At 43.9% G+C, this 26321-nt stretch overlaps 1 protein-coding gene and 1 long non-coding RNA gene across 4 annotated transcripts in view; both read left to right on the top strand.

Moving 5' to 3' along the window:
- LOC139162876 (zinc finger protein 721-like) overlaps positions 1-26321 on the top strand; it is a 360849-nt gene that overhangs the window by 71194 nt on the left and 263334 nt on the right. The window lies entirely within an intron of this gene.
- On the top strand, positions 1804-2397 carry LOC139163004 (uncharacterized). The gene is made up of 2 exons (XR_011558394.1): positions 1804-1986; positions 2020-2397. It is a non-coding gene; the product is annotated as an uncharacterized lncRNA (long non-coding RNA).

Genomic DNA, 26321 nt, shown 5'->3' on the forward strand with positions numbered 1-26321 from the left:
TGTTTATCTTGGTTTGAAACAGAGAACTGAGATGGAATGTCAAGCCTACTAAGTTACTAGTAATTACTTATTAAGTTAAAGGAAAAGCTAACACTGTATCTCTAAAACAGACCTAGTTAGGATACATAGCAGGAATTGGATTTTCCTTAACAATTGCCTTTTATATCTGTTGGAAGTAATAGTCTCTTATTGTATGCCCATAAGAAAATTGCTAGCTGGGAGATTTTGAAGGATACCTTGAGATATGAGGGGAATCATATTTTATTGTAAAAAGCTTTGATTATGAACTATGAATTGTACACCAATCTGTTAAATGAAATAAAGTACTGGTAGGGAGTCTTGTGGTGTTATGAAATGAAAATATTTAATTGTTGCTGTGACAATTGTTGCTGGATTTTACAATGCTCGTAAGGAAGCTCAACATTTTAGGAAAAATTTCACAATTGAGTAGAATTCGATGATAGATACTTGTTTTCTGGATTAAATCTGTGGCATTATTGAATACAGCTGAGAAGCTCGTGTAGATTTAGATAAATCAGTTCTGTGACAATAGATTTTTGCACTGTATGGTAACGTATTTCTGGATTTGGCTTTGTTTTAAGGGAAGAGAAAGTTGTTTATGAGTGTATGAATGTTGATTGTGCAACATTCTTTTCCTTTTACACATTATTTTCTCTGGTTTGTAATGTGGTTTGTAATCTGAGAGAATGCAGGGAAGTGTGGTTGTTTTGTACAGCATGGTATAAGTAGTGTTTATACATATGTTTGGGATTGTGGTTCTGTGTTTTATATTGTTTATTGATGAAGAAATACTCCTATGTGAAAACTGTTAGATGATGTGGGACGATACGTATGAGGATGCTGGAATGAAGCCAGTGATTACATAGTGGAGCGGTTTGCCTGTTGTCATTTTTATGAATTGGTAGAGAGCTGTTTGCTGAAGAAAGGGGGTTGGATTAGATGACCTTTGAGGTCCCTTCTAACTCTGGCTGTTATAATAGTAGTGTTGGTATTTGGGTTGTTTGTGGTAGTAAATGTTGGGTTAGCTACAGAATGTAATAAAAAGTGTGTAGCTACATTAGATAAACCTGTTGTGATTTAGAAGACAGGTAGTTTTGAAAGTTTTGGATTGATGATTTCCTGTGGTGAAGGAAGGTGTTAGAGGCTGAAGGCATTTGAATGGATTAGGATAGACCTGTAGGGTGTTTGTTTATAGTATAATTTTGTTTAGCTGCTAAACAAAACTGGGAAAGGTTTTGTGAAAGGGGGTTGCTTTACAAATGTAACAAAATTGGATAGAAGAGATTTAACAAGCAGTGGTAGTAAGCAATGTATGTGATAAGTAGGGGTTTTTATATGCTGTCTGAGAAAAATAAAGCTGAATGATCGGTGTGACTGATTATAAGAAATGCCTGTATAAGATGTGGATTATTGAGTAAAGATGAGGTGCTGTAAAAGAGGTGGTAGGGAAGAAGAAGGACAACTAATAATTTAACTTAGTGTGAGAAATATGTTGGACATATGCATGAAAGGATGCATAACTGTTTTCCATTCATTGTGAAAGAATGTTTGTTTTTGATTGATTGTGAATGAGTGTATGTACTAAAACATGGGTATTGGAATAACATAAATAAGGGAATACAGTGGTTGGGATGAATAACCTGATACTGTTGATAACAAAAGTAAATCTGGTGTACCTGGTGAAGAAGGTACTCCAGGACAAGCTGATGCTAGTAGTAGTCAGCCCTAGTGGTGTTGCTGGGTTTGTTTGTTTTTTGGAATTACTTGGTCTTCCTGTTAACCAGGAACCTCCAGGCGAGCCTGGTGAACCTGGTTAAACAGGGCCTCAAGGTTTTTGTGGTTCAATAGGTTCTTTTTGGAGAATCTGGATCTTGTGATCCAGGGTCTTATGGCAAATATGGTGGTACAAGGTTTAGGTGGTGCTATTAGTCCCCACTGGTGAACCTGGTCTGATGGGTCTATGAGGTCTTCCAGGACAATTTGGAAGCCCAGGTCTAGGTCTTCCTGGTTCAACTGGACCTGATGGTTGCCCTGGTCCAGCTGATCCAGCTGGTCCACAAGGTGAACCTGGTAATATTGAATTCCCAGGACCAAAGGGTCTTTAATGGTGAACTTGGAAAATCTGGAGAGAAGGGTATTTCTGGATCTCAGTGTACTGTTTGAATTCAAAGGAATGAGAGGACTAATTGTAGTAGGTAACCTGCTGGCTGGTCATTTCAGTGAAGTGAGTGAATTACATTAAAAAAGAAAAGAAAAATGCCAGCAGTTGAGATATGTATTTGGGTAAGAATTGAATCCTTTAAGTGGATGGGTGAAAGCATTTTCATTTGTAATGATAAATACTTAAGATGAGAGTGAATATAATAGTGAAACAAATATGCCTTGGTATGGAAAAGAATATGTATATTAATAATGTATATTGATAATGGTAGAGGTACACGTTTTATGGTCTATTTAGTAGAATAGGGAACTGAAAAGGATTCTCTTCTGTCTGAGTATATTTGGCAAAGGCTGGGGAGAAAATTGAATCCCAGAAGCAGTATAAAGTTATAACAACTTTGAAACGTTTACCTTTAGCATTTGTATGTGTATAAATGATTGTGCAATGTATATTTAAGTGTGTAATACCGGAACGAGATGCACTGAGATGCTAAATTGTCTCTGAGAGAACTAAAACGAACTTGTCCCAGTTTTTTCTCGTTTAAGGTCTGACGGGTGTTGTGGTTCAGTCTGGGACCCCTCCGGGAATGGCTGACCTTCTGTCGGTTTCCAGCTCAGAGGGAGAGGCTGAGGAACAGGAGGTGCAGACTGACGAGGAAGAGGAATCCCAGGCTGAAGAAGGACAGCCAGAGTCCCACCAGGGGGAGCTCTCCCCAGCAAGCAGCCTGGATTCCTTAGGGGAAAATGCTCAAGACATCATAGATATGCGACAAAGGAGAGCTAATCAGAGACGGACTCAATTGGCTAAGTATTTCCAGCATTAGAGGTCACAGCTGGGTTTGGGTGTGGTGCTCTTGGGAATGGTTAAAAGGCGGACCCACCCTTCCTGGCTTGTGGAGTTTTATCTTGGAGATTCGTGAGACCTGTCTGTGAACTTTGGTGGCTTACAATCCTGGTTTGTGCCTTAGACTATTGAAACCTTGGGGGGGGTGCCAGCAAGAAGCTTGTGGGATTGACTGGACATCAGGACCCTGCTGTAACATATTATAGCCTGTCTGTTGTGAAGACAGGTTTTCCTTTGTGCTTATTTTTTCCAGCTATAAAATACTTTTGGCTTTTACCAGAGTGTCTGGCTGTTTTTTCAGTTGGTGTTGAGGTCTGGGAAAACCCAGACAGAACAACGGGCTGGTGGCTTATTTACAAATGCATAAATTTAAGAGTGAGGACTGATTCCTGAATGAAAACTTAAAAGGACACAACTGGAAGTTTATTTGGGAATGTCCATTGAAAAGACTGATAATGATTGAGATGACTGTGCATGCCATGGACACATATGAAGGGTCTGATGCATGAAGGAATGGACTTTGTCAGTTTATCAGTGTCTCCCGGAAGCAGAGTGAGAGAAAGAAGGACTAAGAAACCTTTTAATGTTTTTTTTCATAAATGAAACTTTGGAGGGTGGATTTGTGAATCTGGATAGGAATGTTTTATTTTGCCATTGTCATTCTTATATCTGAATAAGTCACATTTATGTTGTGTAAACTTGTGGATGTAAGCCCCTGAATTCAGAGTGTTAGTGTATACAATACTGTCACATATACACATGACATGCAACTATACGCTGGGGGGGGGCCTAGTACACATAATACGTAGCAGCATGAATGTGATAATAAAGTTGGTGATTGTTTTGTGGAATGTTATACTGTACACAAAGGGATGGGATCAGAGGCTGTGTTATCTAATCACCTGGTGACATGATAGCAGCTCTGTTTCCATACCGGACAGGATCATTGGTATACACAAACATCATCACTAGCATTAATTGATCCAGATTTGAATACTGGAATGTGTCTCAGATCCACTTTCAGTAGTGGAATGCCAGTAGGAAAATATTCACAGTACAAATGTGGAAGAAAAAGGATTGGGATGAAGCTATGAAGTGGAAGTTATTTATAAGTAATACTTTTAAGGGTATAGATTACACACCTTTATATAAGAAGTGAAGGATTATAGAAGAAGAATTATTATTGCTATAACGTCAAACAAAAGCACCTTCCAAACTGGTATTTTTATACAATGTAGCCTTAGCAAAACTGTGCAATAAGCTATGTGAATGAAATGAGACGAAGTTAAACAAGGGAGATGGGAGACATTAAGAAAAGGGGAATTAACAATCCAGATATAATGCATATATGTCCCCTATTGTTTGAAGAAGTCAAGATTGTTATAAAATCTAACTTGCAAGGGTGATTACTTGGGATGTTCTAAATGGACAGAGTAAAATATGCCTGGTGATAGTAGGGAAATATGTTACCAGCCAATTGGTATGTAATATATAGGCAAGAGGTGTGAACACAATTATCCATAGAGTTGCTGGAAAGGGAAAAGCTGAAGCCCTAAGACAAGTGTGTTTTTAATTTGGTGACTTATATGTTCATGCTTATGCATTCTTGCAACTGGATTAGATGAGCCCTGCACAATAGACAAATCTAACATTTTTTGTAAACAAATGGGTCATTTGTGAAAGGGTAACTGAGAAGAAACATGATTCTACACTATAACATTACATAAACACGTCCCAGAAGGTGGAGAAATGGTATATGTACCCCATTATAAACATATACCAGGATAATGGTTTATTTAGAGGCCTATCTTTACAAATGTTGTTTGATCAAGGCCTGGAGAATAGAATGTAATTGGTGACATATCCCACACTTATGGATAAGATACAAGGAGTAGTAAGGTGGGAGTAGTATAATACAAACATATAAGATGATTTGTTGAGTATACGTCCCTGGTATGCCTTAAGGAACTCAACTTAAGCAAATGAGGCATTGTACCTGTGCAATAGAAAGGGAGATAATGAATCTATAATGTAAAATAGAGTGACTATTGGATATAGCCATGGGAGATGTTCAAAGGGGAAGTTGTCGTAAATGTCACCAAACCATCAAGTACAGTTAGTAGAAATAAAAAGAGGACACATTTTCTTGTGGGTGATTCGACCGTTAGAGGTGTTGATTTGGGACAGAGCAAGGATGTGGTTAAGGTGCTGAGGTGTCTCCCAGGGGCCACTGCCAGCAGGGACAGGAGGCGGATTACAAACATTGTTAAGACTGTGAGTAAAGGTAATAACGTTGATGTGGTGGTGCATCTTGGCACAAATGATTTGTCCCAGAGAAATGTTAATGTAGTAAAAAGAGATTTTCAATGTCTAAGTGTGGAGCTGGGTAAAATAACTGATTCAGTGACTTTCTCAGAGGTGTTACCGGTTTGTGGCCAAGAGGATAAAACAACGTGTATCAGAGAGTTTAATGTGTGGTTAAGGCAGTGGTGTAAAGCTGAAGGTTTTGGCTATGTAAGTCATGATGTCAGTAGGTGGTCTAATAGGGAGTTGTTTAAGAGGGATGGTTTGCATCCATCATACAGAGGTACCCAGGTGCTCGGTGAGGAATTCAGAACTTTTTTGGACAGGCATTTAAACTAGGTAAAGGGGACAGAGATGTAACTGATGTGGGTGATTTCTGTCCCCGACCAATGAGGATAAAGCAGTTTTTGGAAGCTTATGAAAAGGGAGCTGCAAATAATATAGATGTAGTTGTTGATGATAAGGGGCAAACTAATAACGAAAATAATGTTCTTCGGGTAATGTGCACAAATGCTCGAAGCTTGAGCAACAAGCTCTGTGAATTAATGGCCATAATATCTAGAGATAATTTGGACCTGGTTGCCATAACTGAGACATGGTTTAAGGATTCTAATGAATGGGAAATATCCATACCAGGATATACACTGTATAGGAAGGATAGAATAGAGAGAAGGGGAGGTGGAGTAGCCATTTATATTAAAGAAAGTCTAAAAACAACACTAATTCAAAATACGTGTCAAGATCTAGAGACTCTCTGGATTTGCATGCAAAATAAAGAAGGTTCTGTCATTAGAATTGGGGTGATCTATAGGCCTCCAGGGCAATCTGAGGAATATGACAACAAGACGGTGGATGAAATTACCCAAATGGCAGTAAAGGGAGATATTGTGGTTATGGGTGATTTCAACATGCCTGATGTTGACTGGAATATCCCCAGTGCCCTTACATGCAAAAGTAAGAATATAGTAGAGGCCTTTACAGGAGCAGCTCTGGCACAGCTGGTTAAGACACCAACTAGAGGGGAGAATATTCTAGATTTAGTTTTTACGAATGGGAATTGGGTTTCAGATGTCAAGGTGGGAGAAAATTTAGGTTGCAGTGACCATCTATGTTTTTGGTTTGATGTAAAAACTCATTGTGAGCAATCCTATAATGCAACCAAAGTATTGGATTTCAGAAAAACAAATTTTAATGCAATGGGAGAATATTTAGATAATGAATTAAAGGGGAGGGATAAAATGGCAGGAGCGAGCATCCAGTGGACTGTATTAAAAAAGGCCATCTTAAAAGCCACTGGACTGTATGTAAGACAAATAACTAAAGGTAAAAGGAAGAAGAAACCGCTATGGTTTAGCAATGATGTAAGGGCTATAGTCAATGAAAAAAGGCTGCCTATAGGAGGTATAAAGAGTCTGGAAGTATAGCTGATAGGGAGGTATATAAAATGAGACAGAAGGAGGCGAAACAGATAATATATGCTGCTAAAGCCTCAAAAGAGGAAGAAATTGCCAAATCTGTAAAGAAGGGGGATAAAACCTTCTTCAGATATATTAATGATAAGAAGAAGAAAAACTGCGGCATCACGAAGCTTAGTACCGGGAATAATACATGCATTAATGGGAATAAGGAGATCGCTGACCATTTCAATAGCTACTTCTGTTCAGTTTTCTCAAAAGACACCTTACAAAATAATACTATAGAGGGATATAGCATTGCTTCCAGCTGTACGGATTCAGCTCCAGTGATCTTAGAAGCCGATGTCTTAGAAGAACTTGAACGATTAAAGATAAATAAGGCAATGGGTCCAGATGGCATCCACCCCAGAGTTCTTAAAGAACTCAGATCTGTCATTGCTACCCCCCTGACTGATTTGTTTAACCAATCCTTGTTAACAGGAGAAGTTCCTGAGGATTGGAGAATGGCCAGTGTTGTGCCTATTCACAAGAAGGGCAGTAGAGAAGAAGCTGGTAACTACAGGCCAGTTAGCTTGACATCAGTTGTAGTTAAAATGATGGAGACTCTACTCAAAAAGAGGATAAATCAGCACCTAAAAAACAATAACTTATTAGACCCAAATCAGCATGGCTTTACTGAAGGCAAATCATGTCAGACTAATCTCATTGATTTCTTTGACTATGTCACAAAAGTGTTGGATGAAGGTGGTGCCGTGGATATTGCTTACCTGGACTTCAGCAAAGCCTTTGATACGGTTCCACATAAAGAGCTGATAGATAAATTAGTGAAGATTGGACTTAATCCCTGGATAGTTCAATGGATTTGCAGCTGGCTGAAGCATAGACATCAGAGAGTTATTGTTAATGGCGAGTATTCTGAGCAGAGTCAGGTTACAAGCGGTGTGCCACAAGGATCTGTTCTGGGTCCTATTCTTTTTAATATATTTGTGAGTGACATAGGGGAAGGTTTGGTAGGGAAGGTTTGCCTATTTGCCGATGACTCTAAAGTGTGCAATAGGGTTGATATTCCTGGAGGCGTCTGTAATATGGTAAATGATTTAGCTTTACTAGATAAATGGTCTAAGCAATGGAAACTGCAGTTTAATGTTTCCAAATGTAAAATAATGCACTTGGGGAAAAGGAATCCTCAATCTGAGTATTGTATTGGCAGTTCAGTGTTGGCAAATACTTCAAAAGAAAAGGATTTAGGGGTAGTGATTTCTGACAGTCTCAAAATGGGTGAACAGTGCAGTCAGGCGGTAGGGAAAGCAAGTAGGATGCTTGGCTGCATAGCTAGAGGTATAACAAGCAGGAAGAGAGAGATTATGATCCCACTATATAGAATGCTGGTGAGACCACATTTGGAATACTGTGTTCAGTTCTGGAGACCTCACCTACAAAAAGATATTGACAAAATTGAACAGGTCCAAAGAGGGGCTACAAGAATGGTGGAAGGTCTTAAGCATAAAACGTATCAGGAAAGACTTAATGAACTCAATCTGTATAGTCTGGAGGACAGAAGGAAAAGGGGGGACATGATCGAAACATTTAAATATATTAAAGGGTTAAATAAGGTCCAGGAGGGAAGTGTTTTTAATAGGAAAGTAAACACAAGAACAAGGGGACACAATCTGAAGTTAGTTGGGGGAAAGATCAAAAGCAACATGAGAAAATATTATTTTACTGAAAGAGTAGTAGATCCTTGGAACAAACTTCCAGCAGATGTGGTAGATAAATCCACAGTAACTGAATTTAAACATGCCTGGGATAAACATATATACATCCTAAGATAAAATACAGAAAATAGTATAAGGGCAGACTAGATGGACCATGAGGTCTTTTTCTGCCGTCAGACTTCTATGTTTCTATGTTTCTATGAGATGAGTTATTCAAGTAAAGATAAGGCACAAGAAGCTGTAGTAAGGAGTAGAATCATACAATGCTACATCTAGTGACATATGGAACACTCCAACTCTTGGTTGCCAGACTCATTTGTAGGAGTTATTGTACGCATTGTATTAAGTTATGCATTAAGTTCTGTATCTGTATCAAATGTATGCTGGTTTGCTTTATCTGATGGAAGGCCCGCTGACATAAGGATGAATATCCCCACGAATTGGGTGGTCTGCATTATGATAGACATGTTCTAAGAATTTGAATAAATAATTCTTAGAAGAAAAAGAGAAGGGATTGAGAGAATTATCTATAGAATCTATAGAATCTAGGCATCTAAGGCCTAGATGGATACAAAACACTCTTATTAGAGTACTAAACTTCCGACCTTTTGGACAGCAGTCCTTGCCAGAAAAACAAACAGTACAATAACATGTTTACATCCTGTATCAAGATGAAGAAATCCTATTGTTTATGCCAAGGAACATTCATAAACAGGATAAAGGCTTGATGGATTAATCTAGAGAGTTCCAAGGAACTATGATGAAATTGGATGCAAGACAACCCCATATATGGATGGGAGGAAGGGGGTGTAAACCAGACATTAAAATACTATAAAAGATGGTTCTTGAAGTTAGGTACTTTACCTTTTTGAGTATACCTTTTGAGTGTCTTCAATTGGTCCTGATATGATACAGTATTATCATATTGGTGTCTTTATGTTATGTTTGATATATGTTATGTGTTGATATATGTTATGTTTAATAAATGTTTCTATGATATATATATCATGTGGTCTTTTAGCTTTTATTCTCATGGTCTGGGGAATTTTTTTAACAGCAGATGATGTAAAACTCCTCAACACCACTGATAACACAACTACTCTCCAAAAAGACCTAGAGTCTGTTTCTGATTGGTCTAACACATGGCAACTCCAAATCTCAACCAGCACATCGGCAAAAAGAATCAGAACTCCAAATACAAACTGAATAATCAAATTATCAGATAACCCCCATTCGGTTAAGGACCTCGGAGTACTAATTACAAAAGACCTAAATGCCAAAGCCCAATGCAACAACATCACCAAGAAGGCTTCAAGAGTAGTTAATCTAATCCTACGTAGCTTCTGCTCTGGAAATCTCACACTACTTACCAGAGCATACAAAACTTTTGCCAGACCCATCCTAAAATACAGCTCATCTGCTTGGAACCCATACCGCATCTCAGACATTAACACCCTCGAAAATGTCCAGAGATACTTCACCAGAAGACCACTGCATTCCTACTCCCGTAACAGAATACCCTATGAAACTAGACTTACAATCCTGGGCCTAGAAAGCTTAGAACTAAGGCGCCTTAAACATGATCTAAGTATTGCTCACAAGATTATATGCTGCAATGTCCTGCCTGTCAATGACTACTTCAGCTTCAACCACAACTACACAAGAGCACACAACAGATTCAAGCTCAATATTAACCGCTCCAAACTTGAATGTAAAAAATATGACTTTAGTAATAGAATTGTTGAAGCGTGGAACTCATTACCGGACTCCGTAGTATCATCCCCTAACTCCCAATATTTTACCCTTAGACTGTCCACGGTTGACCTCTCCAGATTCCTAAGAGGTCCGTAAGGGGCGTGCATAAGGGCACTAGAGTGCCTTCCGACACCTGTCCTATTGTCTCTCCTATATCCCATATATCTTCTCTTCGATCCCTATATCTTTCTTCTATTCTCATTTATCTTCTATTCTCATTTATCCTATACTCTCTTTTCTATTCTTTCTCTAATTCTATTTCCCCGAAGGTGTCCTCTATTACCTTCATTGTGTATTATTGTGTATTGGACAAAATAAATAAATAAATAAATAAACAATGGTAGAGAATGGAGAGGCATGTTGACCAACTCTGGAGTAGTAGTCTTTGGAGAGGGGCGGCATACAAATCTAATAAATTATTATTATTATTATTATTAGACTCAATCACTCTAAGCCAGTGTTTCCCAACCGGTGTGCCGCGGCACACTAGTGTGCCGTGAGACACGGTCAGGTGTGCCACAAAGCTCCTAGGGAAGCTCCAGCTGGGCGGGATGCTGCCAGTGCCGGTGCCTCCGACCTGGAGCTCCCACTCGCAGCTGTCCCCCGGCTACTGCCCGATGCCGCTGTTTCCGGCGCTCTCCTGCTGAGCCCCAAAGAAGGAAGGCGGGAAAAAGGAGGCACGAAGAATGAAGCTCTCCTTTTCCCCGCCTTACTTCTTTGGGGCCCAGCAGGAGAGTGCCAGAAACAGCGGCATCGGGCAGTAGCCGGGGGACAGCTGCGAGTGGGAGCTCCTGGTCAGAGGCACCGGCAGCGCCCCGCCCAGCTGAAGCTTCCCTGCTGCGTCAGGGCTCCCGCTCACAGTCAGCTGCTCTGCCGCCACCCTTGGCTACTGCTAATGCCACTGTTGTTGGCATAGTAGAAAGAGAGAGAGAGACAGAGAGAGAGAGAAAGAAAGAGACATAGCAAGAGAGAGAGAGAGAGAGAAAGAAAGAGAGATAGCAAAAGAGAGAGAGAGAAAGAGAGAGACATAGCAAGAGAGACAGAGAAAGAGAGAGAGAGAAAGAAAGAGAGACAGCAAGAGGCAGAGAGAGAGAGAGATAGAAAGAGAGACATAGCAAGAGACAGAGAGAGAGAAAGAGAGACAGAGAAAGAAAGAGAGAAAGAAAGAGATAGGAAGAGAGACAGAGAAAGAGAGAGAAAGAAAGTGACAGCAAGAGAGACAGAGAAAGAGAGAGAAAGAAAGAGATAGCAAGAGAGACAGCGAAAGAAAGAGACAGCCAGAGAGACAGAGAGAGAGAGACAGAGAAAGAGAGAGAGAGAAAGAAAGAGATAGCAAGAGAGACAGAGAAAGAGAATTAAAAAGAGAGATAGCAAGAGAGGCAGAGAGAGCAAGGGAGAGAGAAAGACAGAGGGAGGGAAGGAGGGAGAGCGAAAGAGGAAAAAAGAGGAAGAAAGAAAGAGGGATGGAGAGAGAGAAAGAAGGGAAGGAAGGAGGAGAGAGAAAGAGGGAGAGAGAAATAGAGTGAAATGGAGGAAGAGATTTTTTTTTTGTCCAAACTTTTTTTTAGGGCCCCCCCCGTTCAGTGTTCCCCAGGATTTTGAAAATATGAATAATGTGCCGCGGCTCAAAAAAGGTTGGGAAACACTGCTCTAAGCTGTGGGGAGGAGGATGCCAACAAACAAAGATACTTGACCCTCTCCCCGCACGGCGGGCAATTCAGCACAGCCAGAATTCCCCGCAGACAGCCAGAAGCCTGAAGACAAAATAGAGGACTTACCAAACCTACCAAATGAATCCAGCACTGGGAGCAGGGGGCTCCTGGAGGCCGATGTTGGTACTGCAGGCTCAACACAGGGGGACCCAGCGCAGGCAAGGCCTATGGATCCCCACGAAGCACGAGAGCCGGCCTCCCTCATTGCAGTCAGCTCGAGAGACGTGGTGGCCAATCAGGTTTGAGAACTATGGTTTATATAATTCACCTGGCTTAATTGATTGCATGCAAAGACTAGGAGGGGAGGGGTGTTGTGTAGGTAGACACTCCCATTTGCAATTCAAGTGGCTGTCAAGCCGCGCCTCCACAAGAGGAAAACGTTTTAAAAATAGCCACAAGCTGTGGTGAGGCATTCTGAAGCACCGAGATTCCTCGTACTTGTTAACCTTTTGGGACCGGTTCCAGTCAACCCAATAAAATGAGTTAAAGACTACATGTTGGTCCCTGATCCAGAACCAAACATTTTCCCTCCTTTTGCCCCCTTTTCCCCACTTTGCCTCCTGTCCCTTTTTTTCTGCTCCTCTTTCTTCGCCCCTCCTCACACTCCTCTTCCACCTTCTCTCCCTCTCCTCCTCTCAATTCCTCCCCTTTCCCTCCCTCTACCCTTCTTTACCTCCCCTTCCTCTCCCTCCCCACCCCTATCTCCTGCTCTCTCCCTCCCCTCCTTCCTCTCTTCCCCTCTCCCTCTTTCCCTTCCATTTCTTCTTCCTGTCCTCCCCCTTACTTCAACTCACTATTTCCCTCATTCTCCTCCCCTTCCCCCTTCTTCCTGTCCCTCCCCCTTCCCATCCTCCTTCTCCTCTTCCCTGCCTGTCGCTCCTCTTCCACCTTCTCTCCCTCTCCTTCTCTCAATTTGAAAAGTCCTGAGACAAGGCTAAGTTAAGACGGTTCCTTTATTCAGCTCTTAGAAGGAAAAGTGACAATCAGCGGAACACGTCTGCTCTACCTGGGGAGAAACCGCTCTTTTATACATTTGCGGCTCCCGCCAAACGAGAGCAGCTCGCGTCTGAGCCAATCAGGCACGACTTCCTGTTTCCCCGTTCAAACAGCGTTTCAAATGGAACCAACTATTTACAAGGATACAACACCCCTCCCTCCTTAGTCAGGATACATCAATCAGAAAGCCACGTGACGAAATCCTCCAATCTGCTCGGTCTTCGCAGAACTCGCTCCGACCTGCGCAGTTCATTTGAGTCCTCGCTTCCAACGGTGGAGGTCGGTTCACCTGCATTTCCCCAGTGCGGCTGGGGCCTGGTTTGGGCTCCGGCCCGCTGAGTTGGTTGGACAGGCACGACAACGACCTCGGAGGATGAAGATGGCTCGGCGTCGCTGGAGGATCCTTCCTGATTCGATAAGTCCATTTGAATGTCCATTAAAGCGGGTTGCGCGTTACCGTCCACTAGAGTGGGAGAGTCTGTTTTAGCGGTTTGTTCCAGGGAGGTTTCGATACGTTTTCGTACATGGTCAATGTGCCGCTTCCACATTCGACCATCATCCAATTTTACAATGTATGTCTTAGGAGCAGTTTGTTGTACAATTGTCCCCTTCATCCAATTTAAACCCCCATCAAAATTCTTTGCAAAAACATTTTGTCCCAAATACATTTGTCTTTCAGGGTTTACATACATAGGATTCTGATTACAAAACCCTGGGTGTAACCTATCCAGTGGGGATCTCAGCTTCCTTCCCATTAGTAACTCAGCAGGGCTTACATCTGTGTGGGAATTTGGTGTAATATGCTGTGTTAGCAAGAATTGGTCCAGATGCTGTTGTTCATCCCCAGGGCCTGATCTGCGCAATGCCTCTTTTGCCACCCGAACATATCGTTCTGCCAATCCATTAGCCCAGGGCGAGTAAGGCGAGATGAGGGCATGTCTGACCCCCAAGTTATCCAAAAACAGTTCAAATTGTCTGGCTGTCAATTGGGGTCCATTGTCTGACACTAAGATGTCAGGACAACCATGGGTAGCAAACAAATGGCGCAGGACCTTAATTGTGGCACTCGTGGTTATATTATTCATGGCAATAATTTCCACCCATTTGGAAAATGCATCTACTACTATTAAGAAATATTGTGACCCCACTGGCCCTGCAAAATCAATATGGATCCTGGACCAAGGCCCTGCAGGTTGTTCCCATTCCGCTGGAGTTGTTTTGGGGGGGTTAGGCCGTGACTCTTGGCATGGATCACACTTGGCTACCCACTTCTCAATATCAGTATCCAGACCTGGCCACCACAAGTGCCCCCTAGCTAGGCTCTTCATCCTGACAATACCAGGGTGGCCCACATGTAACATTGTGAGTACTTTGGTTCTTAGACTCTCAGGAATGACTACTCTATCACCCCACAACAGGCAACCTTTAACATATGACAATTCCAATCTTTTGGTTTTAAAGTCACTTAGATTAGCCTCTGCTGCATCATTCTGCCAACCCTTAAGTACACAGTTTACCACCTTTTTCAAAATTGGGTCTTGTTGCGTGTGCGCAGCCACCTCCCTAGCTGTTGTTAGTGGGTTATCTTCGAGCTCTATCATTAATACATCAGCAGATGGGGCAGGGTCCTCTACTAACTCTGCTATTGGGCACCTACTGAGACCATCTGCGTGGTTGATGGTTTTACCCCCTTTGTGAACGAGCTCGTATTGGAACGGCTGATCCTCTGCCGGCTTCCTGCTCAGAGGGGGAGGATGAGGAACAGGAGGTTCAGGCAGACGGGGAGGAGGAATCTCAGGCTGAGGAAGAGGGAGGACAGCCAGAGTCCCCCGAGAGAGAGCTCTCCCCAGCAAGCAGCCTGGATTCCTTAGAGGAAAATGCACAAGCCATAATCGATCTGCGACAGAGAAGAGCAACACAACGAAGGGACCAATTAGCTAGGTACTTTCAGCACTAAAGAGGCAACAGCTGGGTTTGGGTGTGGTGCTCTCTGGAAAGGCTGAAAAGGCAGACCCACCCTTCCTGGCTTGTGGAGTATTATCTTTGGGAGTCTTGGGACCTGGCTGTGAATTTTGGCGTCTTGGAATTCTGGTTTGTGACTTTGACTACTGAAACCTTGGGGGAAAAAGGTGGGGGTCTTATTCTCTACAGTGGTGGGTGTGCCAGCAAGAAGTCTGCTGTATTGTCTGGCCATCAGGACTCTGCTGTGAAGTTTCATAGCCTGCCTGTTGGGAAGAACAGGTTTTTCTCTGTGTTTATTTTTCCAGTTATAAAGTGCTTTTGCTTTTACCAGCGTGTCTGGCTGTTTTTTCCAGTTGGTGTTGAAGTCTGGGGGCACCCAGACAGAACAGGGGCTAGGAGGTCTAATAAAGGCTTATGGTCAGTAACCAATTCAAAACTCCTACCAAACAGATAATTATGAAACTTCTTTACCCCAGCCACTAACGCTAGAGCCTCCTTATCTAGTTGGCTGTAATTCCTTTCCGTATTGGTCATTGTCCTTGAAAAGAAAGCAATCGGGGCCTATGTATTATTTGGCAACACATGTGCCAAGACCCCTCCCACGCCATATGGGGACGCATCGCACGTAAGCCTCACGGGTAGTAATGTGCTACACTGGACTACTACACTTGCAGAAGTTAACAACTGTTTTATTTGTAAGAAGGCTTCGTGCTCAGTTTTCCCCCAAGTCCAAAGGGTTCCTTTCTGAAGTAGCCGGTGTAGAGGCTCTGCTGCTGTTGCCTTCTGTTTTAAAAAGACAGAGTAAAAGTTTAGAAGGCCTAAGAATGCCTGCAATTCGGTTTTATTCTGTGGCTCTGGGGCTTCCCTGATGGCTTTTAATTTCTCAGTAGTGGGGTGGATGCCTTCCCCATCGATTCTATATCCTAAGAATTCTACGCTGTTGGTTCCCCACACACATTTGTCAGGTTTGATCCTTAATCCTTTATCTTGTAGTCTGCGTAATACTGCTCTTATTCTTTCGTTTAGTTGGGCTTGATTTTCTCCTGAAATTAAAATGTCATCAAAATAGGGAATGGTCCCTTTAATCCCTGACAACAAACGTTCCATTATGCTCTGAAAAATTCCTGGAGCTATGCTTACCCCAAATTGTAATCTGGTACATTTAAATGCACCTCTGTGGGTAACAATTGTCTGTGCGAGTGCTGTTGGTTCATCGACAGGGAGTTGCTGGTAAGCTTGGGCTAAATCGATTTTTGCGAATACTTTCCCTTCCCCCAGGGAGTGAAGGAGCTGTTGTACCACTGGAATGGGGTAAGGGTGATGTTGGAGGGCTTTGTTGAGCGTAGACTTATAGTCAGTGCAAACCCTCAAAGAGCCATCCGGTTTAAGAGGTGTGACTATGGGTGTTTCCCATGGTCCCTGCTCTACAGGAACTAAAATGCCCTGGCTTATGAGCTTGTCTAGCTGTAGGTCGAGTTTGGGGAGGAGCGGAAGGGGTACCCTTCTTGGTTTGAGCCGGACAGGAGGAACATTGGGATCAATGGAGAAAGAGATAGGGGGCCCTTTATACGATCCCAAGGTGGGGCTAAACACTTCTGGGAATTCCTGTAAGAAGTTAGGCATGCTATCAGAGTTAACAGTACAGATACCAGAAATTTCGATTCCCAATGGTTCCATCCAAGCCAAACCCAGGAGAGAGTGTCTAGCCCCTGCTACAACAATCATAGGAAGGGTACATTTAACAGTCTTAAACATAATAGGTACACTCACTTGGCCTAGAACAGGTATTATTCCCCCTTGAAAATCTCTAATTACCAATGAGGTTTGTAAAAGGTCAGACTTTGAGAGGCTAGGCATGTACATTAACAGCTTTTCCCACGGCATAATGGTGTATTTAGACCCCGTATCAAGTTCCATAGAGCATGGCTTGTTGTTTAGGAGTAGTGAGATTACAATCTTGCCCCCATTTTTTGTTTCCGTGCTATTCACGGAAAATTGATTGTTACCTCTTGAGTAGTCGCGGTTAGCGGTTGAGTAGTTCTTGCGGCCGGAAGACCGGGAAAACCGGTTTTCGCGCGGTTGAGAAGTTTGAGTCTGGAAACGCGGAGGACGAGGAGTGGAGAAAGATTCCTCAGGCAAAGGCGCTCTGCAGGCTTCGGCGATATGGCCGCGTCGGTTGCAGCGGCGGCAAATGGTGTCCCGGAAGGGGCAGCGTTGGCGCGGATGGTTCCCTCGGCAGCCGGCGTAGGGGGCGATGGGGCGAGGAAATCTGGGTTGTCTCGGCTGGTCCTGTTGCAGCAGGAAACAGCTGTCCTCGTTGAGGGCTGCTGGGCTGAGGTCGTCTGGGGCCTCAGTGCAGGAAAACGCGGAGTCGATCTTGGCGATGACTTCTCGCTTGTCGTGCTCCTTCAGCTCTTTGGCAGCGGCGTCGGCAACCTCTGCGGTTTGTGCCAGCTTGATTACTGCCTGGAGAGACGGCTCGTCTTCGGTTAGGAGCTTGTTCCGAACCATGGCATTTCTCATGCCGAAGATTAAGACATCAGTGAGGCAAGCTTCCGGGTTATCAAACTTGCATTTTGCAAGCACCGTTCGAAGACGCGTAGCGAACTGATTAATGGATTCGGATTCGAGCTGGGCCATTCTTGAAAACTGGTGCCGGAAAACGACGGCTGGTTTCGTAGGCTTGAAATGGCTCGCGAGCTTGGTTTGCAGGATGTCCCAAGCGACGGATTTGGCTGGGAGCGGATCGGTGAGAGTCTGGGTGAGATTGAATATTTCTGGGCCGCAGTAGTTCAGGAAGATAGCTCGCTTTCTTTCGGCGTCGGCATCCCTTATTCCCGCGGCTTTGAGGAAGATCTCGAACTTGGCTATGTAGGCGTCCCAGGAGGATTTCTCCGGATCGAAGTACTCAGGAGCCCGGCCGATTTGAAGGTTGTTCATCTTGCACGCGTGGTTCTTCCGTCCGTCGTCGCCAGTGAAAAGTCCTGAGACAAGGCTAAGTTAAGACGGTTCCTTTATTCAGCTCTTAGAAGGAAAAGTGACAATCAGCGGAACACGTCTGCTCTACCTGGGGAGAAACCGCTCTTTTATACATTTGCGGCTCCCGCCAAACGAGAGCAGCTCGCATCTGAGCCAATCAGGCATGACTTCCTGTTTCCCCGTTCAAACAGCGTTTCAAATGGAACCAACTATTTACAAGGATACAACACAATTCCTCCCCTTTCCCTCCCTCTACCCCTCTTTACCTCCCCTTCCTCTCCCTCTGTCTCCTTCTCCCTCCCCTCCTTCCTCTCTTCCCCCTCTCTCTTTCCATTCCGTTTCTTCTCCTCCCAGTCCTTCCCCTTACTTTAACTCACCATTCCCCCTTCCCCTCCTCCTCCTTGTCACCTTACTCCTCCCTTTTCCTCATTCTTCTCCTCCCCCTTCCTCCTGCCCCTCCCCATCCTCCTTCTCCTCTTCCCCGCCTCTCACTCCTCCTCCTCTCTGTCAAGATTCCAAATAACATCTGAGAAAGAAATCTGAGTCCAGGCCTTGGCTTCCTTTCAAGTTCCAATTTATTAACAGAGCCATGCTGGCACACACTGTAGTCAAATTGGTCCTGACTATCCTACGGTTCCCCACCCAGGTTAAAGTTCATCTCTCAGTCCGGCATCTGCACGTCCATGAACCTATTCTGTATTTCTGCTGATGCTGGACAAAAGACGATCTTGGATGATCAAAAAAGGAAATTATTACGACTAGTATCTTTCCCCTCATACAACCATCCCTCCCAATTCCATTATGGCTTCGGCCTGAAATTCTCCTCATCAACAAAGGGAAACCATTCTCTGTCTCCACCAGGCAACCCTGAAATGCCTGAGAACCAGGCAAAAACTGCACCCCATTTTTCCATGGCTTCTGGAAGTACTGCACAGGATCATGGTTCCCTCTAACAACTTTCAGAGGGTCTGTAGGACCTACGAGATCCTCCCTCATTCTTCTGTTGCTGGATTACTGTTAAGAAGGTGCAAAGGATTGAAGAATGGAAGGGGAAATGCTTTTGTGAAGTTGATTTGACCCTTTGAAATTTATTGTAAATGTAAATATAGATCCTTCAAGACATTTTTAAAAAATGCCTTCAATTCTTCTATTGGTTCTGTTGTAATAGTCACCTCTATATGTCTGGACTTTGGGGAAAGGTGTGATGTTTGTTGAAATGGTTACCTTCTTTGTTCCCCTTTGTCCCAGCTGAAACCCCCTCACCTGAGATTACTGTATTTAAGTTCAGGTTGCTGTCTTTACCTTCCTTTCCTTCCCCTCTATTTTTCTTTCTTAAAAATCCCAGTAAGGGTATGGCTAGCTGATGAGGCCAGAATAAGGACGAAATAGCGCTATCCTAGTCTCCTTACTAGGATTTGATCCTGGGGCTTCTGCGTTGTAAGGCAGAGAATTAACCTCTAGGTTAACAATACATATATTATTCTTTGATTCTTGCATAGTATTTAAGTGAGAATAATTACTGTTTTCTTTCAAATAGGAGAAAATTTTACAATTCCTAAAATATTCTAATGGAATATGCCTCATGTTTTTGCATTTGTTCTGGCTGTAAGCTGTTCCTTTGTGTTCAGGTCTGGCCTCAGAAGGATAATGTAGCACTTGGGGATGAAGATGCAACCCAGCAGACCAGCACTGGAGGCCAGGATGGAGAAGACCTGCACAGCCACCATATATTTCCCTTTGGTGCTCAGGTAGGTGGGCACAAAAGTCACCCAGACACTGCAGAAGACCAGCATGCTGAAGGTGATCAGCTTGGCTTCGTTGAAGGCCCCAGGCAGATTCCTGGCTAAGAAAGCCACTGTGAAGCAGATGGCAGCCAGGAAGCCCATGTAGCTGAGGGTGATGTAGAACATGACAACAGCCCCTTCACTGCATTGCAGGATGATCTCTCCATGCTGGGAGTGGAGGTCAGAGTTAGGGAAAGGGGGAGAAACTTCCAGCCAGATGGAGCAGATGATAATTTGGACAACAGAGCAAGAAAAGATGATTGAGTTTGCTAAACTCTTCCCCAACCATCTCTTTACTCGGTTTCCTGGTTTTGTGGCCAGGAAGGCCAGCACCACCATGATGGTTTTGGCCAAAAGAGAAGAAATGGCAACTGAGAATATGAGGCTGAAAACTATTTGTCGGAGAAGGCAGGTGACTTTCCTTGGTTGACCAATGAAGAGAAAAGGAGACAAGAAGCAAAGCAGGAGGGAGACCAATAAGACGTAGGAGAGGTCCCGATTGTTGGCTTTGACAATGGGAGTTTCTTGGTTTTTAATGAAGATGATTAAAACCAGGCCGGTACTTAGGAAGAAGAGTAGGGCAAAAGAGACCAGGATAATGCTCATATGTTCCTCATAAGACAGGAAGGTTATAACCTTAGGGATACATTGGACTCTGCCCACGTTTGGATATTTATCATCTGGACACTTGGTGCATTTTTCTGCATCTGAGAAAATAAAAAAAAAAGTATTCCTTTTTTATATATATATGGAAAGAAATGCCTTCCTGGGATAACATTGATAAAAGGAGCATTTCCAGAATGCATTTCTTAAGGTCTTCAATGAAAATAAGAAACATATATTACTTTCTTTTAAAAAAAATTGCTATACAGTAGTACCTCTAGATATGAGTTTAATTCGTTCCAGAACCGAGCTCGTATGTCGATCAACTCGTATCTCGAACGAATCCCTTTAACCTTTGTTTTTCCTTGCCGAGATAACCAGAAGCAAGGATTCTTACGCCACCTAGTGGAAGCTCAGCTCGTATCCCGAATTTGAGCTCGGGTGTCGAACAGAAATTTCGCTCCTGTCGTGGCTCGTAACTTGGAATACTCGCATGTGGAGCAGCTCGTATCTAGAGGTACTACTGTATTTTAATAGTCTATTAAATTGGAGAAGGCTTAGGTCCGTGGGCATTTTCCAAGAAGTATTTCTAAACAATTTCCTTAAAAAGAGGAGAAGAAAGGATATTTTTAAAAATCTAGCTAGGTGTATGAAGTTGAGGCAAGTCATAGGAGAGTGAGGGGGACTGGGTGGCATAGAAGTATAAATAAATAAATAAACAAATAAATGAATGAATGAATGAGAAAAAAATTCCCTTCTTTTTTATTAAAAGAAATTAATAATAAAACAAAACCAAATCTATTACTATTATTACTATCTTCTCCTCTTTTTCCATCCCTGTCTCCTCCCCCCTTGTGTGTGTGTGTGTGTGTGTGTGTGTGTGTGTGTGTGAACTCTTGAACCATTTCCAATAACAGGTGAGCTATTGGAAATGGTTCAAGAGTTCACACAAACGGCTGGGGTTTTTTTCTCTGTTATTATTTGGGTGCTTTTTATCATATGCTTTAAATCAAGAGTCATTTCTCTCTTTCTCTCTCCCCCTCTTGCTCTCTCTCTCTCTTTCTCTCTCTCTCGTTTTCTCTCTCTCTTTCTATTGCTTTCTTTCTCTCTCACTCTTTCTTTCTATCTCTCTTGCTTTCTTTCTCTTCTCTCTCTTGCTATCTCTCTCCCCCTTTCTCTCTCTCTCTTTCTCACTTACTTTCTCTCTCCCTCTCTCTCTGTTAGCGAGGGGGCTGCGAGAGCGCTTTCTCCAAGCGCTTTGGGAATGCCTGCCCTGCCTCTACTGCAGCCCCCTTGCTGAAAGTCCGGGATGAAAGCGCTCCCAGCGAAGGGGCTGCGAGAGGGTCGGGGCAGGCATTCCCAAAGCCCGTGGAGAAAACCCTCTCTCGCAGCCCCCTGGCTGGGAGCACTTTCATCCTGAGGAGAAGCCGCAGCCACCGCCATGGGAGAAGTCATTCCCCAAGGCAGGAGGCGGCGGAGGAGGAGAGGGGTGAATCGGGTGGGCGGGGGGCAGGGCTGAGAGGCCAGGGGCGTGAGGGTGGCAGAAGCTCCTTGGGGAGGCAGGGGAGGCCGCGGCTTCCTTTCCTCCTACTGCCAGCACCTCCCCGCCCCCGCCCCCCAGTGGGCTGGCAGGGGGATGGGGAGTGCGCACCCGTGGAAAAGGGTGCGTGGGGGGGTATTTTGGGGCACGCGTGCGCACATGCACGCAGCTTACGGGGAACGCTACTTTCCATCACTGCCCTAGCTCAGGCACGAGTGTGCCGACCAGCTAATTTTTATCTCACACAGAGGCTCTGTGTGAAGTTGAGAAACAGGCCATCTCCAGGGGAAGCTGTTTTCACCCTCCACAGGCATTGAATTCTTAGTGTGGGCGCTCGTGCATGCCATGCTCTTTCAGCCCCCGGGGAAATAAAGGGGCACCATCACTGTCATAGGATGTTAATTATTTCCTGTGTAATGAGTAGAATCTTCATAGGAACCTACATTATTAGAGGTTAATAATGAATCATATCATTTTTTTCAAGCAAACATCCTGCGTCCTGCCCTATGGCAGTTAATATAATGGATTTGGAGGTTACCTACATAATCCTGTAACATCTGGAAGCAACCTGGGGAAACTTTCTATCAGTGAGAATAATTAACCAGTGGAACAGATGGGCTACAGAGGTTTGGGGGTTTCAACATTGGAGGATTTTAGGAAGAAACTGGACAGTCACTTTCCTGAAATGATATAGGTTCTCTGGCTTGAACAGGGAATTGGACTAGAGCAGTGATTTTCAACCTTTTTTGAGCTATGGCAAATTTTTTACATTTACAAAACCCTGGGGCACACCACCAACCAAAATGACACTCTAAGACACTCCTCTCTTTTTCCATCCCTGTCTCCCCCCCACTTTTGTGTGTGTGTGTGTGTATACACACTCTTGAACCATTTCCAAAAACAGGTGAGGGCTTGGGTTTTTTTCTCTCTTATTTTTTGGGTGCTTTTTATCATAGGCTTTAAATCAAGAGTCACTTCTCTCTCTCTTTTGTTTCTCTCTCTTTCCTCTCATTCTCTGCCTCAATCATTTTCTCATTTCTCTTTTTTTTCTCCCCCTTTTGCTCATTTTTCTCTCTCTCCCTTCCTTTCCTTCTCTCTCTCTCCCTTTCTCTTGCTTTCTTTCTCTCTTTCTCTCTCTCTCTCTTTCTCTCTCTCCCATTCTTTGTTTCTCTCTCTCTCTTTATCTCTCTCTCTTGCTTTCTTTCGCTCTCTCTCTCATTCCTTCTCTCTCTCTTGCTCTCAGCAAAAAGTTGTGAGACCGGAACTTGAGCTTCCTTCTTCGCGGCACACTGGACCAAGTCTCGCGGCACACTAGTGTGCCGCGGCACACTGGTTGAAAAACACTGGACTAGAGGACCTCCAAGGTCCCTATCAGCTCTATTCTGATTGATTGATTGACATGATTGGCATAATATTTGTGCAATAAATTCACCTCCTAACTGTTCACTTCTCAATGATCCTCAAGGGGAGGCTCAAGGGAAGGGTGAATGATTGATGGATGGGTGGATGTTTTTTTATTGTGGGGTTTTAAGGTTGTAAGTCCACAACGAGAAGGGCAGCATCAAGTTTCAAAGATCTCAGGTATCCCTAGAAAGCTAAACTCAGCAGCACTTCTCCAAACTAAAAAGCAGAAGAGATATTTCTTCTCCTGTTAGTAAAGCTTGTTCAGTCTGCCACCCCCTCCCCTGTCTCTTCCCAGCCCTCCTTCAAAGTCTTTTTGATTTATTTCCTTTTAGATGAGAAACTGTGCAGGATAAAAATAGAAAAACCCAGAAAAGCTTCAATCTGCCTTTTATTTATTTATTTATTTATTACTTGGATTTGTATGCCGCCCCTCTCCGAAGACTTTCATGAAAAGGTTGTGGGTGGATCTAGTTCCACCAAGCCTCCCATTTTCCTCAGGGTCACCCACCTTCCTGAGTGGAGAAGGTCCCCTCCGGACAAGGAACGCAGTCGTAGCAACAAACTGGCTCTCCTTCTCGAGCCCTCTTGACAAATCCAGGATGACAACTTTCCACACATTGGGACTCAGGCAGAGACTGAGCAGAAGAAGAAAGAAAGATATTAGGACTCTCCATCCATGGAAAATGGAGGGAGAAATGGATGGAGACAAGTAGCCTCTGGTCTTCACTAAGGTCAATATGAAATCCCTGATTCGTTCTAAACAGATGCAGGAGATATAACAACTGGCAGATTCTTCATTTAGTTCCTCCCTTTTGCTTTTAGCATTTAACATTACAATGAAGTACTGTACTTTTTTATTTAATAAAGTCTGGAGGGATGGAATTGAAAAAAGATTTAAGTATGATGATATATTCTTATTATCTCTGGGACCGTCTTCTGCTGCACGAATCCCAGCAACCAGTTAGGTCCCACAGAGTGGATCTTCTCCGGGTCCCATCAACTAAACAATGTCGTTTGATGGGACCCAGGGGAAGAGCCTTCTCTGTGGCGGCCCCGACCCTCTGGAACCAACTCCCCCCAGATATCAGAGTTGCCCCCACCCTCCTTGCCTTTCGTAAGCTTCTTAAAACCCACCTCTGTCGTCAGGCATGGGGGAATTGAGATATTCCCTTCCCCCTAGGCCAGTGATGGCGAACCTATGGCACGGGTGCCACAGGTGGCATGTGGAGCCCTATCTGCTGGCACACGAGCCGTTGCCCTAGTTCAGCTCCAACATCCATGTGTGTGCCGGCCAGCTGATTTTTGGCTCACACAGAGACTTTGAAAGGGCGTTTTTTACCCTCCTCTGGCTCCAAGGAAGCCTTTGGAGCCTGGGGAAGGCGAAACACAAGCCTACAGGGCCCACCAGAAGTTGGGAAACAGGCCGTTTCTGACCTCCAAAGGGCATTGAATTAGACGTGGGCACTCGTGTGTGCGCGACAGCACGCGCGGATGCTCTTTTGGCACCTGAGGGGGAAAAGCTTCGCCATCACTGCCCTAGGCTTATAAAATTTATGCATGGTATGTCTGTATGTATGATTTGTTCCTTAACTTGGTTTTTTTTAAAAATTACTTTTAATATTAGATTTGTTTATATTGTCTTTTTACTGTTGTTAGCCGCCCCGAGTCTGTGGAGAGGGGCGGCATACAAATCAATCAAACAAACAAACAAACAAACAAACAAACAAAACTGAGAATAGGAAATGACACCAAAATTTCTCTCACCCTATTGAGCAACTTTAGCTGTGAAAAAAAATCTTGGTCGATGGTAAGTCTCTGTCTTTCAAAATACGCCAGATAGCCTTCCTTGGTATCCAACTTGGGGAGGACAAACCAGCTGTAAATGGACACATCTGCTGTCATTTCTCCATTTTGGTCCAAGTACAATTGTCTATCAGAAATATTGTAAACCACCTTCTCCAGAAAGGGATGAAACTAGAATAAGAATATCCAGGAATTTGAAAAGCAGAAAACTTTGATTCTTATCCCACCTTGAATTATTATTATTATTTTATTATTATTTATTGGATTTCTATGCCGCTCCTCTCCGCAGACTCGGGGCGGTGAACAACAATGATAAAAAACAACATGTAACAATCCAATTTAATAAAACAACTAAAAACCCTTATTATAAAAACCAAACATACACACAAACATACCATACAAAACTTGTAATGGCCTAGGGGAAGGAATATCCTAACTCCCCCATGCCTGGCGACAAAGGTGGGTCTTCAGTAATTTGTGAAAGACAAGGAGGGTGGGGGCGGTTCTAATCTCTGGGGGGAGTTGATTCCAGAGGGACGGGGCCACCACAGAGAAGGCTCTTCCCCTGGGGCCCGCCAAACGACATTGTTTGGTTGACGGGACCCGGAGAAGGCCAACTCTGTGGGACCTTAGCGGCAGCTGGGATTCATGCGGTAGAAGCTGATTCCGGATGTATTCTGGCCCATTGCCATATAGGGCTTAAAAGGTCATTACCAACACTTTGAATTGTGACTGGAAACCGATCGGCAGCCAGTGCAGGTCGTGGAGTGTTGCGGAAACGTGGGCGAATCTAGGAAGCCCCACGATGGCTCTTGCGGCCGCATTCTGCACGATCTGAAGTTTCTGAACTCTTTTCAAAGGTAGCCCCATGTAGGGAAAATTGCAGTAATCGAACCTTGAGGTGATGAGGGCATGAGTGACTATGAGCAATGACTCCCTGTCCAAATAGGGACGCAACTGGTGCACTAGGCAAACCTGGGCAAACGCCCCCCTCGCCACAGCTGAAAGATGGTTCTCTAATGTGAGCTGTGGATCGAGGAGGACACCCAAGTTGCGGACCCTCTCTGACGGGGTCAATGATTCCCCCCAAGGTTAATGGATGGACAGATGGAATTGTCCCTGGGAGGCAGAACCCACAGCCACTCCGTCTTGTCTGGGTTGAGTTTGAGTTTGTTGACACCCATCCAGGCCCCAACAGCCTCCAGGCACTGGCACATCACTTCCACTGCTTCGTTGACTGGACATGGGGTGGAGATGTATAGCTGGGTATCATCGGCGTATTGATGATACCTCACCCAATGCCTTTGGATGATCTCACCCAGAG

The sequence above is a fragment of the Erythrolamprus reginae genome, chromosome 2, assembly GCF_031021105.1.
Source record: "Erythrolamprus reginae isolate rEryReg1 chromosome 2, rEryReg1.hap1, whole genome shotgun sequence".
Classification (NCBI taxonomy): domain Eukaryota; kingdom Metazoa; phylum Chordata; class Lepidosauria; order Squamata; family Dipsadidae; genus Erythrolamprus; species Erythrolamprus reginae.